Source organism: Danio rerio, chromosome 6, assembly GCF_052040795.2.
Source record: "Danio rerio strain M-AB ecotype USA chromosome 6, GRCz13ab, whole genome shotgun sequence".
Classification (NCBI taxonomy): domain Eukaryota; kingdom Metazoa; phylum Chordata; class Actinopteri; order Cypriniformes; family Danionidae; genus Danio; species Danio rerio.
The window spans coordinates 27,504,538-27,520,220 of NC_141026.1; the positions used below are offsets into that span (position 1 = coordinate 27,504,538).

General features: G+C 38.9%; 2 protein-coding genes across 3 annotated transcripts in view; both read left to right on the plus strand.

Annotated features, from left to right (window-relative positions):
• Positions 1-15,683, plus strand: part of LOC147836356 (uncharacterized) — a 702,935-nt gene that overhangs the window by 197,245 nt on the left and 490,007 nt on the right. The window lies entirely within an intron of this gene.
• Positions 1-15,683, plus strand: part of kyat3.2 (kynurenine aminotransferase 3, tandem duplicate 2) — an 808,585-nt gene that overhangs the window by 11,964 nt on the left and 780,938 nt on the right. The gene's annotated exons all lie outside the window — the stretch shown is intronic.

Below are 15,683 nucleotides of genomic sequence, written 5' to 3' on the forward strand. Positions count from 1 at the left end.
CACAGGAATCCCATTTATACTGCTGTTGAGTGTCTCATTCCAGTTTGTAATCTGTAATTTAAAGGGATGGAGTTTAAAAAGTTGACATTTTTTATAGGCATAAAATATTTCTCATGACACAGAATTTAAAGCTGATTTTTATGTATTTATTATTTGTATTCATTTATTTTTCCCCAATCAGGGAGTGGAAACTAATACACACTAAATCCTACATGTTGTCATGTAATGTTGATGTTGTTAACAACTAGTTTAGGAACAAATTGTAGCAGTACTATTTGAGTAGCTTTGATGAGTAAGGCAATCATTAGATTTAATGATTGGCAGTTGGATATATTGGTAACACTTTAAGGTTGTATTAGCTAATAATTAATGCATTTACTGTGAACAAACAATTAACAATACATGTATTAAAGTATTTGTTAGTTAACGTTAATGAAAATAGAGTGATTTATTGTTAATTCATCTTAACTTAGTGCATTAACTAATGTTAACAAGCATGCATTTGAATGTTAATAATGCCTTAGTAAAAGTTGAACTAAAATAAATGCTCCATGTTAGTAAATGCATTAATTAAGGTTTAACTAATGAAACCTTATTGTAAAGTTTGACCAATATATTGTAGTGCTTAGTTTACTTGGTCAGTCAATCACAACATGTTTGAAAATATTCCAAAAAATATTGTTTCATGCACCATTTTGGATTAAATAGCACAGAGCTCAGAGTAGGCTATTTCACATATTTGTGTGCAGTGACAGCTGCTTAAACATATTAGCTTTGTAAAGTCCACCCAGTTAGTCCAATGCCGGTGTCCACTGGTGGATGAAGGTTCAATGCCTGTTTGGTCTTTCTAGTGCACAATGTTGATTTACCTTAAATTTAACTCATATCTGACTCCAATTTTAGTATGAGGTGGTTTAGAATATTAATATATTTATCTTTAGTTTTATATGACTCCAATCATAAAACATTAAGAAGATTATATCAATATATAATTTAGATAAATGTTTGAACCTTTTGTCTTCACTAGTAACTATCACATTCGTTCATTCGGGTGCTTATGTCGATCAGAGAAATCGCCCCGACCGAAGGCGTCCTTCAAACAAAGGTCGGGTACCCAATCTAGGTTGGCGTGCAACTCCTTGTTGTCCTAGATGGAAGTTAATGCCCTTTCCATTTAAGTACACTTGAATCAATATCAAGAGTCAGTCGGATCCCTAAAACACAATTAGTGTGCCCAATGCTCCATCTCAACTGGATTCTAGTTCGTCTACTGACCTGACGCAAGACGTGCGGAAACAAGGATACAGCGTAATCTACTAGAACTAATAATCACAAAGGGAGCAAAATATGTTCAAACATAACAATTTATTAGTCAGGTAAATGTGTATTATGCCAATTAATTCAGTCCATTCATAAATGATCAATACAAACATCAAATTCTCAAAGATAAATCCAAGATGAAAAGATGCATACCTGACTTCAAATTATACATAACATGGAGCGTAAGCTCCATGTTACAGGCTGATCTTGGTTAGCAGAATCACCCCGAACATTTCTCCAACCTCCCTTAGGTAATCCAAGAATCCTCTTAAGGAAGAGGGTGTGTAAATGACAAAAGGCATTTGCATTTAGTGCAGCCTATAGGAAAGGCACACCCTTCACAGTGGTTCAAAAGATATCTGAAGTTGTTTATTTATTGTTTTGATTATGTCTATTTCTGAGAGAATGAGACCATTGTACCAGTCGCACTGAGACATTTCAAATGATATCAAACATGATAGATAAAGTCACTTGGGTTAATTTAGAACATTCAGACTTTGAAATGACCATATGAGTGAGTTGGGGTGGTTAAAGTCGAGTTTCAGGGGATTCAAATGTAAATGTAGCGGGAGCTGGTTCTTTCCCGCATTCCCACCTGCTGGGTTGGGGAGCCAATTGTCTCTGTTTTTGGCTCATGTTTGAATTGTCAAAGACATCAAAGTATTTGTGATATCTCATGCCTTACAGCTTAAACTTGCATCCTTAATCTTTCCCTCATTATCATACTTATAAAGTGACCCGTGCACTGGAACAGTCAAAGCGATACATTTTCGCTTTTTCAGGTAAAGTGACTGAAACATCGAAACTACTCAGTTGTTTAACTGAATTTGACGCATTCTAGTCATGACAGGAAACTGAATCTCTAGAGTCTAGTTTGACCATAAATACAATGTAACAACAGTAAGTATCAAAACTAGACTATCAGGTTTGACTAGACAGGTTTACTGTTAGCTGCTGACTGAGGCTGCGTTTTACTTCATCAGGTTTACTACCTCAGTCCTGCATTCGACACTGCAGATCACGATATCTTCATAGATCGTTTAAATTTGACAGGTGTGCAGGGACAGGCTTTACTATGGTTTAAATCTTACTTAACTGACTGTTACCAGGTAAATATAAATAAAATTTGACAACTTTCACAAGTCAGTGAAGAATGGGGTGCCTCAAGGAACAGTTTTAGGCTCTTTGCTATTCACAATATACATGCTACCACTGGGAGACATTATTAGAAGGCACAGGGTCCACTTTCACTACTATGTAGATGATACACAATTACACATTTAAACAAAGCCTGATGAGATGTCTGAACTGGCTAAGCTAACTGAGTGAATTAAATATGTAAAATACTGGATGCCCAACAAATTTATTCTATTAAATTCAGACAAAACAGAAGATTACTTATTGAGCCTAAATCATGTACACAGCAGATCTCACAACTGGACATCCAAATATAGGAATAATGTTAGCATTAGTTCTACTATAAAAAAAAAAAACTTATTTTTTTATATTTCCCACAAAAAACAACCTTCTTTCAGAAATATCACTAAGCTAAGAAGCATGCTATCTATCTTAGATGCAGAAAAGCTAGTTCACAATGCTCTGTTCACTGGTTGTCCAGCATCCACTAATAATAATCTTCACTCAGTGCAAAATGCAGCTGCCAGATTTCTTACCAGGTCAGGGAAATACAATCATATGACCCAAATTTTATTTTGCTTACACTGACTGCCTGTTTAGTCCATATTGATTTTAAAATATTGCTTGTTACCAATAACGCTCTAAATAGACTAGGTATTGTTTAACTAACCAACCTTCTGTCTTGCTAGAATCCCACCCCCTTTTTTAAACTCTGGAATAGTATTCCTGATTATGTCAGAGGCTCACATACACTTTCTCAGTATATAACTAGACTAAAACCCATATTTTTAGTAAAGCATACAAAATGCATCACATAACTGTTGGATACATTTAAATTCAACTCTTCAAATGTATTCTTTCAAATTAAAGTAATATTTCTTGTTCAAATAAATAATGAACAGCAGCTATGCTAATTGTTTTCTTCTTCTCTGTCTCCACTTATTCGAGATGCCCATCCTGAGGCCTCTAGATTGTGAAGTGTCACTCAATCAGGTCCAGGACCTGCAAAGAGATGATGCCCACCCTATGAGGACTTGAAGAGATGATACCAACCATCTCAGAACTTTAAGGGGAACAAACACTTGATTCACAAATCCACTTCACTGAACATATAGTATTATTATTTCATGTAAATACTATTTCTTTTGGAAATACACTATATAATTTCAAACTTCTGTACTGTTAACTATGTTTATATACAGTCAATCTCTTCACACAACTCAACCTTTCTAGTTTTGACTGTAATGTCATGATGTAAAGCTTTTGTGAAGCTGCTTTAGACTGACAATAATTGTAAAAAGAGATAAACAAGTGAACATAAATTGAATGATACAGTGCTTGGTGGTTAGATACTAGGCCGTTTTTACTATTTTGGCAGTCGCAGCAGCAGTATGATTTTGGCCAATTCTGGTAAAATAAAAATAAAAAATCTACCTTTATCTTTTTAAAAAGTTACTAGTACTTAAGCAATTGAATGAGCAATAGTAGCTAATGAGTAAGTGCTAAATTGGAAAGATGCTAACTAAAATAAAAAAGAAAAGGCAGCATGAAAATAGACTACCACATTTTATGGAATAAATGCTGAAACGGTTTGCCATAATGTTTGTCAGTCATCACCCACCTGTAGTAAAGATACCTTTATTGCATTGTTACTAATAGACTTCTTGCAATCCAACTTGTTTGAGTGCACAAAACCAGCAACGTTTGTGTGTGGGAATATTTGAAACGATGTGTATAATCAGATAAAGAAAACATATTTCAGTATAGCATGCCAAAAAGGTCTGAATTGTGCTTTAGATCAAGGAGAGGCAAAACTTGATCCTGGAGGGTCCTGCAAAGTTCAGCTCCAATCCTAATCGAACACACCTGCCGTTAGCTTTCTAGTTATCTTCAAGACACTGATTAGCATACCCAGGTGTGTTTGATTAGTGTTGGAGCAAACCGACATGACCAAGTTTGCCCATCCCTGCTTTAGATTAATATCATTAAATCACTTTATAATAAAGCATGCATAATGGTGTCTGCTAGTCTTTTAATATTTAAATATCACAAAAACCCACTCGAAATCTACTTTAATATGACAAAAATCATGAGGAAGAATAAATAATGTTTATTGTACAGTCTGCAATGAATTACAAGTCAAAGTAAATTTAGAAATCACTATTTTCTTACTTGTTTTCCATACAGTCTTTTTTCTGACAACTTTTTCTGATTTGTGGTTGTGTATGAAGATATTTATGCCAATCGCCAACGCCTGAGAATAATCTCCCCAAGCGCTTTAAAACAGCTGCTAACCTGACTCTTATGAGTTCTCTCTCTCTCACCTTACAGACACGACGGACTGAAAGAGAAAGGCGATCGGCGTAATCACACCAGCACTGTGACGGACCGACTCACCTGGGCACATTTGAAGCTGGAAAGCCTTTAAATGGTTTCTCAGTCTAGTTCTGTAGGTTAAACAATCATGCGAAATACAGCTGATTTGACAGTTGTCCAAAAGATGAACACTCAAGAAGGGCAGGACACAGAAGGTCATTGCAAAAGAGGCTGTATGTTCACAGCGCGCTGTATCCAAGCACTTTAATAGAGAGGTGAAGGGAAGGTAAAGTGGTAGAAAAAAGTATGCACACAGTAGGAATAACCACACCCTGGCCTGGAGAGAATTGTGAAAGGAAAACATATTCAAAAATGTGGGGAGATTCACAAAGAGTGGACTGCAGCTGGAGTCGCTGCTTAAAGAACCACTACGCACAGACATTTGCAAGATATGGGTTTCAGTTGTTGCATTCCTTGTATCAACCCACTCTTGACCAACAGACAGAGTCAGAAGCTTCTTGCCTGGTCTAAAGACTGGACTGCTGCTAAGCGCTCCAAAGTTATGTTCTTTGATGAAAGTAAATTTTGTTTTTCCCTTGGAATTCAGAGTCCCAGGGTTTGGAGGACGAGAAGAGAAGCACACAATCCATGTTGCTTGAGGTCCAGTGTAAAGTTTTCACAGTCATAAACAATATAAACATCTTTGATTTTGTTCCCAGCTATTTACAATCACACTTAAGTCAAAATTGACATATATTTGTAACAATAGCTTTCCATGATTTGGACCAAGAATTTGACAATGTAATGATAGATGTTCAACAGTACAAGGTCTTCGTGGACGAATTCGGGCACTAGGAAAGCAGAAAGTACGTACTTTATTACCTTTTGAGGAGGCGGCGCGGACGTGATGAACGATCGAATCACCGATGATGGCCACATCGGGACCCGTCTCGCGAAGAGGGGAGAAGCGGTTCTCCATGGAGATCTCGAACATGGGAGGAGGAGACTTTCTGCCCCGGGATCTGGCAAGCACCTTACGCGGCTGCACCCAGGCGCCGTGGTAGCCGGGTGTCGGCGTGAATGACGCCTTGCCGAGCCGCGCCCCGGGTGCGCTGGACCTTGACAGAGAAGGACGCGGGGTTGAGGTAGAGGGAGTGATGTGGTTGTAATTTCCACGTACCTTAGATGATGAGGCGGCCTTAGCGTTAGGCAAAACAAGCAACGGCTGTTGTTCCTGCAGCCGCGTCCGCCTCACCGAAAGTGCACGGATCTGGGAATCCACTTCTTCCAGCTCCAGCTCCAACGCCTCCATCGATGCTTCTCCTGCACAAAAGGACAGAGACACAAGCGACATTTTACGGGGTAAAGAGCAAGGCCAGCAAGTCAGAAGTGTATGGTAAAAGAGGTCGGTAGCTTTAGCTGACCAGCAGCGCTAGCAGGCTAAAGCTACAAACAACAGGCGGATGCTCGAGGGACAGACCGTTTTAAAGCAGTTTTGTTTGTATAAATGTATTAAGGGTTTGTTCACCCTAAGTAGGAGAGACAAATACTTAGCGAATGAGGAAGAATTTTATGATTAAGATCTAAATTGCGAGTAAATAGCGAGTCCAAACTTCAAGCACACGCAGTAGGCGACCGAACGGAGACAGTGACAGTGACGTCAGTGTATACCTGTGACAGTGACGTCAGTGTATACCTGTATCCTCCTCCTCCACAGCTAGGACTGTAATGTGTGCAGAATGTGGTGTTGCAATGTCTAATTGAAATATACATGGTCGTCCCTGGAAAAGAAGACAGCATATTGTGCTCCAAAATCTCTATGTGCTCTTCAGCATTAATGGTGCCATCACAGAAGTTCAAGTGATCTTTGCCAAGGGCACCTGACCATGACAGACCCTGGCTTTTGAACTTGTTGCTGGTAATAATCTGGATGATCCTTTTCTTTTTTGGTCCGGAGCACACAGCATCCATTTCTCTTAAAAAACCTGAAATACTGATTCCACTGACCCCAGTACACGTTTCCACTGTATAGTAAACTATCTCAGATGCCTCCGAGCCCAGAAAAAATTGACGGCGCTTCTGGACACTGTTAACATAGGGCTTCCTGTTGGCACAGTACAGTTTTAACTGGCATTTGTGGATGCAACTATGTACAGTGGTACTTGGCAAAGGTTTGCCAAAGTAGTCCTGATGGTCCTGAGCCCATTTGGTGATATCGCTTATAGATGAATGACGATTCTTGATGCAGTGCCACCTGAGGGATTGGAGATCATGGTTGTACAACTTAGGCTTGCACTATTGTCCTTTTTGCATAAAAAAATCTCCAGATTTCTTGAAACCTTTAATTATGTTATGCACTGTTGAAGGTGAAATATTCAAAATTCTTCCTATCTTTCTTTTAGGAACATTGTATTTGAAGATTTCAATATTTACCTTATGGTATTTGTTGGCAAACTGCCGATCCTCTGCTCATCTTTGCTTCCAAAGGACTAGATCTTTTATGGATGCTTTTTAAATTTTGCTTAATTTATTTGCAGTTTACTTGATTACTAGCCCTAAACTGCTCCTGTCCTGTCCTGTTTTTATTCTATTTTATTTTTTTTATGTGTTACAGGTTTGAATGAAAAAGTTGACCAGACGAAACATAAATAATTTGTGTTCACGTTAAAGTAAATAAATCTTTGTTATTTGCTTTAATTATAATGTCACAACTTTTTTGATTTGGAGATGTAGATAGGGATAACAGAGAAAAGCAATGTCATTCTAAAAAAACGCACTCTAAAAAAACGCTAGGTTATTTCAACCCAATTTTTGGTGTCATACAGACTAAACCAACTGCTGGCTTAATTTATTTAAATTAAATTAATAGGATCAAATTTAACACAATTTTGTGTTAGTCCATATTTTAGCCAACAGGTACTCTTTCATTTAAATATTTAATATTTTAGGGGTTCAAGCACACAGTACTGAAACCCCATTGTATTTTTTACATATATGATTGTATCACAAATACAACAAAAATCCAGCAGTGACAAAAGAAATTCCTTGTTTCATCTCTACTGTGATTAAGGATATTCAAAAGAAGCTTACCTAGAGAAGTGACTTCTCTTTGTAAACACAAATTGTCCTGAGGTTTGGTGGGTGAATCACTTGATTGCTATGCAAACCAACTAGCCCAGTGACAGTCTATGCATTTCATTAACATGCATGCAAACTGCAAACCTACTACAATATAAAGAAAGAAAGAGAAAAAGAAAGACCGAAAGAATTGCAGTGAATTTTATAAAGAGTAGAACCTGGAAAGTTCTGACATTTGCCATGCTTTTTCCACTACTAATGCCAGGAAAGACATTCCTGCATGCCAAATTCCTGTTTTTGTATTAAGTGTGCTTTTATAAATACATATGTATGTTTTTAAATCTTGGTCATCTTTGGTGTGACACCGAGTGTGACATACCATGTGTGTGTACAGAAGTTAAAATAACTATTGAACATGTTATACCCTCAAACATATTTCTAAAGATACTGTTGCTTTTAAAATTTTCACCAGATGTTGGTAACAAACCAAGTAATAAATACATGCAAATAAAATAAATGTTGAAGCTTGTTTAAAGTTTGCTTTACACCTAATTAAATTTGTGAAGTTATTAGTTTGTTTTCTGTGTTTATATGGAATACTTGGGTTTTTACTGATATCTGGTGAAATTTTCAAGTCAACAGCACCTTTGGAAATATATATTTTAGAGAAAATGGTGACGTGTTCAATGCTTATTTTAATGGATGAACCTGGGGTTGGCCAAAAGAGAAATGGGTGAATCGACTGGTTCCCCTTCTCTCCGGGAAAAGCACTTGGTGGCGTACCTCATGATGGACGAAGATCGGGTGGAAGTCTATAAGAATCTTCGAGAGGTGCTGATGGTTAAGTTCAACTTATCACCAGAAACCTACCGACAACGAGTCCAGCAGACGCTAACACATGCTGGAGAGCCACCGACAGAGACATACAACCAACTCAATGAGCTCTACAAATGCTGTAAACGACCAAAGCAGTGCACGAAAGAGCAGATAGAAGAGGCTATCATGCTAGAGCAACTACTACAAGTGCTTCCACATGAGGTGCTGACCTGGGTGAGAGAGCATAAGCCAGCCGACAAACTGAATGCAGAAAAACTGGCAACACAGTTCCTGGATGCACACCAGGGAGGTCAGAAGTGGCCCCAGGCTACACCGACACAAGGGTCCAAGCACACTGATGCAGCAGAAAAAAAGGGTACCTTCTCTGTTATTCATAGTAAAAAAATATTTGTTTCTATTGCCAGCAAGAGGTTCACAAGGCTACAAACTGTACAGTGCACACACCTAAATTAACCAGTCTTTGTTATGTCCCAAGGGAGTGTGACTTCAAAGACAATGTTATGTGCACCACCCGACACATAGACGTCACAGTGAATGGACAAATCGTGAATGCACTTAGACACCAGCCGCACATTTACACTGATAAAATGATGCTACATTCAAGGAAATACCATTGACTTTTCACACACACAGCATTCAATGCTTACATGGGGACAAAAAAAGACTATTCTACCACTGATGTGACTGTTGTGATTATTACTCAACCATTCTTGATATCAGTGGGAGTGGTGGATGCATTACCTGTGCGTATGGTTTTAGGGTCGGACCTACCTGTGTTGAATGAACTGTTAAACCATGTTGTTGAATGTACCAATGTAAATGTTGTTATGTCATGTCCTGTGCAAACACACTCACAAACCAGAGCGTGTTTAGAACCCTTACCTACCATGGATGACAGTCTGATCCAAGGGGAGGGGGTTAAACCTGAAGGATTGAAGGTAACTGAATGGGACTTTCCTGTAAATATAAAACAGGTACAAGCTGAAGATCTACATTGAAACCTTTGTTTGCCAAAGTATGTGGGGGATAAAGCAAATTGAGACGTTTGGGGCAGAGGAATATGTGATCGAAAATAATGTACTATATGTGTTGTCTGATAATATCAAACATTTTGTTGTGCCTACATGTTGCAGATCACTCATCTTACATCTAGCACACATTATTCCATGGATTGGTAGAAAGATTTAATCAAACCTCCAAAAGGATGTTAAGGAAATTTGTAAGCGACAACGACAAAGACTGGGACAAGTGGCTCCCATTCCTGCTTTATGTATACCAAGAGGTACCACAGCTGTCTAAAGACTTTTCGCCTTTCAAACTCCTGTACAGATGTCAGGTGCAAGGTCCTCTGGATCTGTTAAAGAGGAGTTGGGAAGCAACAAGTAACTCTGATGTAGGAGAAACTAACATTGTAAGGTTTGTATTACAGATGAGAGACCGATTTGAGAAGTACAGAGAGCAAGCTCAGGAGAATCTGGAGGAAGCCCAGAAGAACCAGAAGCTGTGGTACAACAAATGGTCTCAGAACAAGACAAGGTGGGACTTTGAGACCCCAGAACACTTCCAGTAAACCTGGAACATCTGCAAGAGAGGCAAAGAGTAGAACTGACCGAAGTACTAAACACCCAACCAGAGTTACAGAGAGGAAGATCTGGAAGAACAAACCTGGTAGAGTACAAAATCTATCTGACTGAATCAACACCTATTCGTCAAACACCATATAGAGTGCCTGAAAGCCTGACAAATCACTTGACGTAAGAGTTTAAGATGATGTTGGAAATGGACATCATAGAACCATCAACTAGTGCCTGGAGTAGCCAAATAGTCCTTGTAACAAAGAGAGATGGTACGCTGAGATTATGCCTTCAGGAAGTTGAATGTGGTGTCCAAGAGTGATACTTACCCAATGCCACGTCGAGCTGGTCAAAAGAACTGAGAGAGCTAAGTACATCACGATCTTGGACCTCTGTAAAGGATACTGGCAGGTACCATTGGAGAAGATGAGCAGGGAATACTCTGCCTTTAGGACACCGGTGGGGCTATACCATTTTGGGACTATGCCCTTTGGTCTTCATAGAGCGCCTGCCATGTTTAAAAGACTCATGAATCAGGTATTAAGAAATTGAGAGGAACACAGTGCTGCATACCTGGAAGACGTAGTCGTTTATAGTACTACCTGGTCCGATCATGTACACTATCTGCACAAGATTCTGCAGAAGATACAGGGAGCTGGTCTGACCCTGAATGTCACCAAGTGGGCCAGACAAGAGATCAAATATCTTGGCTTCTGACGAGGGAATGGAGAAGTCTGACCCCAAGTGAACAAGGTGGAAGCCATCCGTAACTGTCCTCGACCCTGTACCAAGGAGGAGGTGCAATTTTTCTTGGACTGGTTGGATGGTATTGCCGTTTTATTCCCCAATTCTCTGATGAAGTTGTACCCTTGACAACCCTAACTGCTAAGGCAGTGAAGAATCCAGTGCCTTAGACAGAGGATTGTGAATAAAGCTTTTACAAACTTGAAGGAAGGAATGTGCACCTTCCCCGTTCTGCAAAGCCCAGACATCACCAGGAAATTCCTTGTGCAAGTGGATGCTGCAGCTAAAGAGATTGGAGTAGTATTGTTGCAGGAGGATAGAGAACAGGAACACCCCATTCTATATCTGAGTCAGAAGCTTTTCCCCCCCGAGAACCACAACATGCCACCATCGAGAAGGAACGGTTGGCAATCAAGTGGGCACTAGAAAGCCTTCACTACTACCTTATGGACAGATAACTCATATTGAAGACTGGTCACAGAGCACTAACCTGGATCAACACTATGAAGGACCATAATGCCAAAGTGACCAAATGGAGCCTATCACTACAGCCCTTTAAATTCCACATCCGCTATAAGGCTGGAAAGAGCAACGTCAACGCAGACTACCTGTCATGATTGCCAGGCGTCAACAGTCCAGGAGAGGTGGGAGGTAATCCCATGCCATCTCCTCCAGCAATATCATAAATCTTCATTATCAGAATATGTTTAACTACTAAATATCGGCATATGTCTATTAGAATCTTGACCATCAGTAGCTTAAAGGGATAGTTTTCTTTACTTGTTTGGAACCAGTCTAAGATTCATTCTATTAATTTGTTAATTTTTCTTCAGCTTATTCTATTAGAAATCACTACAGTGGAATGAACCGCCAGTTACTTTCTTTTGTTAAAAACACCATAACCATTGACTTCCATAGAATTTTTTCCCCTAATATAAAAGACAGTTGTTATCGATTTCCAGCTTTCTTCAGCATACAGTACCTTTTTTGTGTTCAACAGAAGAAAAAAACTCATACAGATTTGGAACAAACTAAAGCTGCGGTCACACTAGAGTTTGATGAAGTGAAATTCTGTCGTACAGCTCTGCGAAAAGGGGCGGTATTAAAAAAGCTTATTAGACATTTAAAAAAGCGAGTTTTAAATTTCTGTCCAGAGATGTCATGTTTTGATCCTCAATTGGTCTCACACAGTCAAGTGATGTGATTTCGCAGGTCAAAGTTCACCAAGCATGACCTTGCATTTCCAGTCTGACGCATTCACGTGTGTATGAATGGAAGTCTATGGGAGAAAAAGCCCAGTGTAACCGCAGCTTAAGGGTCAGAAAAACAGTGGGTAAATTAAAAATTTAGGTTGGACTTTTTGTTTTATTAATGTCCACCCAAACAATTAAAAAAGTTTGTAGCATTGCTTGTAAACACCTTACTTGATCGAGATTAGATCTTTAATCTGAAAGTGGAGTAGACATTAAATAATCAGATAAATAGAAAAAAGCAATGCAAAGATGAATTTATACATAGACTACATATACTGAACATCTGTTTTATCTTTAATGAATCTGCACATATTATGTACTGATGGAGTGGAGGGTTTTACTTAATATTTGCTTTGAAAACTTTTTCCATTTATTTTAGCTTGTTATTAGCAAAATGATGACCACTTACAGTGATTTGATGACATTATTTGTTTTGATTAAAACAAATTGTGATGCAATCACACCATTAATGCAGTTCATTTTAATAAATGTTAACCTTGGTGCACACCAACTGGAACAAATTTATTAAAAATTATAGGTCTTGATCTGCTTCACCTTAAGATGCAATAAAATAGGCTGAATGTATGGTGGCCGAGGCCAGTGACGATCTCTTTTGTCACACATTCACAAACACATTCATTCACTTTGATCAAATCTACCTATATTGCATGTCTTTAGACTGTGGGGGAAACCAGAGTACATTGGGAGAACATGCAAATTCCACACAGACATACCACTTGGCCAAGCTGGGACTCGAACCACAGACCTTTTTGCTGTGAGGCAACATGACTAACCACAGAGCCACTGTGCCTCCCCTTGTACCAAACTTATCAGGCCATGATTCTTGAGAATGGAAGTTGTTTGGTGTCATGTCACACACTGTTTAATTCGGAAGGGCTCATTCCTATGTCAATCCTCTGAAGGATTAGTAAGGGATTAGGGTATAGGGATAAGCCTTTCCAAATGGAATATATTAGAGTATACAAGTCTAGATTTTACTTCATATAACAGAGGTAATTTACCCTTTTTGTCTACTTCCCATGATGTTTTGAATGAATTCTGCTAAGTGTAAGCAAAGAAAGATTTGTAGTTTGGGGGGAAAAAAAGCTAAATTGTATGTGTAGGATTTTTAACCATACCATAAAGAAATCCCAAAAGTGTGATTCTTTCTCTTTTCAAAGATGATTTCTTGAACTTGGAAAGAGATGTGAGGATTTGAGAAGAAGATGAGCAATTCTTAATTCATTCCACTGAATTGTTCATTGAAGGTATTGTAAACTTTTAAATAGAATATTTAGTATAACTAAAAAACACCACAAATGCACAGTTCATGGTTGGTGTTTTCATATTGTTATAAAAGTAAGATATGAAAAAAAAAACAATTCTCATAAGTTGCTAAACATTTTTCACTGTTAATTTATTTAAACCAATAGACAATCCAAAGTGCACATTTATGATATGAAATGATTTATTTTTTACTTTTTGCATGTAACTTTTCCAAACCAGAGAGTGACGGCTATGCGTATGTAAATATATGCTATTATATCTCTAAATGGCAAAATAAACACACAACAAAGAAGACTGCACTGAAAAAAAGCTTCTTTTTTTTTTTGGATCATACAATAGTTTCAAGAGTTTACACTTAGCTGATGATTAATTATAAGTAAGTTTGGCATGCTGTCCCGGGAGAGAGCCCTGAGCCCAAAAGGTCCTTATGCCCTGGGCTCCCTCTCGTTTGCAGGGCGAGAGGGAAGCTCAGGTAGATCTCGACAACTCCAACCTTGATAAGAGCTGATGACTAAAATTAATGCTATGAAGAGATTTGCTGCAGGATGAGATTTTGACTGTAGTGCTAAATTTAGATTGATCAATTCACTTGTAGTGCATGTTTTTGGAATGTGGAAGGAAACCTGAGAACCCAGGGAAAACCCACACGAGCACAGGAAGAACATGCAAACTAGGAACAGAAACGACCACCAGCCTGTTAAAGGACTAAAACCGGTGACGTTCTTGCTGTGAGGCAACAGTGCTAACCACTGGGCCACTGTGCCGCCCTAAGAAGGAAAAGGTAGAGAATTAGGGGTGGAAGGAGGGATTCTTCAAATCGAAGATGGCTGTAGTGAGAAACCCTGGTTTTTTTATAGTGGGTTGGGAATAGCCTGATTGGTGGATACATAGCTTATACATACATAGCTAATGCAGAACCAGCCATGTTCAATCATAATCACATGATCCTCTCGAAATTAGTTTATAAATAAACTTCACTTCAAGAGTTCACACTTAGCTTATGATTGATTATAAGCAAGTTTGGCATGCTATACCAGGAGAGAACCCTGAGCCCAAAAGGTCCTTGAGCCCTGGGTTTCCTCCCGTTCGCAGGGCGAGAGGAGAGCTTTGAGCTTAGGTAGATCTCGAGAACTCCCCAAAATGCTCTGCTTGGGACAGCAGCCGCATATTTGAAGAACCCCCCAAAAGGCAATGAAAATTAATGCAATACCCAGCTGCTGGGTATAAAATGTTAAAAAGGTGGTACTAGAAAGGCTTGTAGGAGCAAAATGAGACTACTGCGGGAGTAAATGGTGAAATAAGAGTGGTCGTTGCTACTGAAGTGATGTATTGGCAGATGGAATATGTACAACTATGTGTGCTCCCGGGGCAGTATTAATTAAAAGGACCGGGCAGGAGAGTGAGATAAATGTAATGATTTGAAGCATATATGGTTGAGCTCTGTAAGAGAGGCTTACTATGGCAGTGGTGAAATGAAGCTATTAAGTTCTGCAGAGTGTCTTTGCTGCTGCAGACATGCGGTGAAAATCAGTATCATGGAATTATTGAAGGATAACTATGTGTCCACAGAGGTGTTTTAACCACTTTGACAGCTGAATTAGTATTAGTAGAAAAATTTTGGAAGTGGACATGAGCTTAGGCAGAGCGTAACTGCTGCGGCAGTGGTGCAGAGGGGAATGAAGCTCGGCTGAGCGTCTCTGTTTTGCAGAGGTGCGATGGAAGTCAATAGTAAAATGTAAAAAAATATGCTTCTGCAGAAGCGTTTTAACTGCTTTGGTGTTGCTGGGGGTGTGTTAGCAGTGGTATGGATGAATGATACTGTACATAAGCTCAGGCAGAGCGTCACTGCTGCAGGGTGTAGCTCAGCGGAGCATTTCTGCGGCTTCAGCGGTGTAGTAGGTCAGTATGGAGGCAACGTGTTCTCCCGCAGAAGCTGTATTAATGCGAGGGAGTGCAACGATAGTAGTTTAGGCCATTCTCTGGCCTCATGTCTAAAGCTAATAATATTATTATATTATAACAATAATAATAATGGTGATAATAATATGAATTTGATATTTACTGTTGTATTATGTGCACAATAATATATACTTTTTTAATTTGTACGTAATCTGATAACATTAACAAATTTAAAATG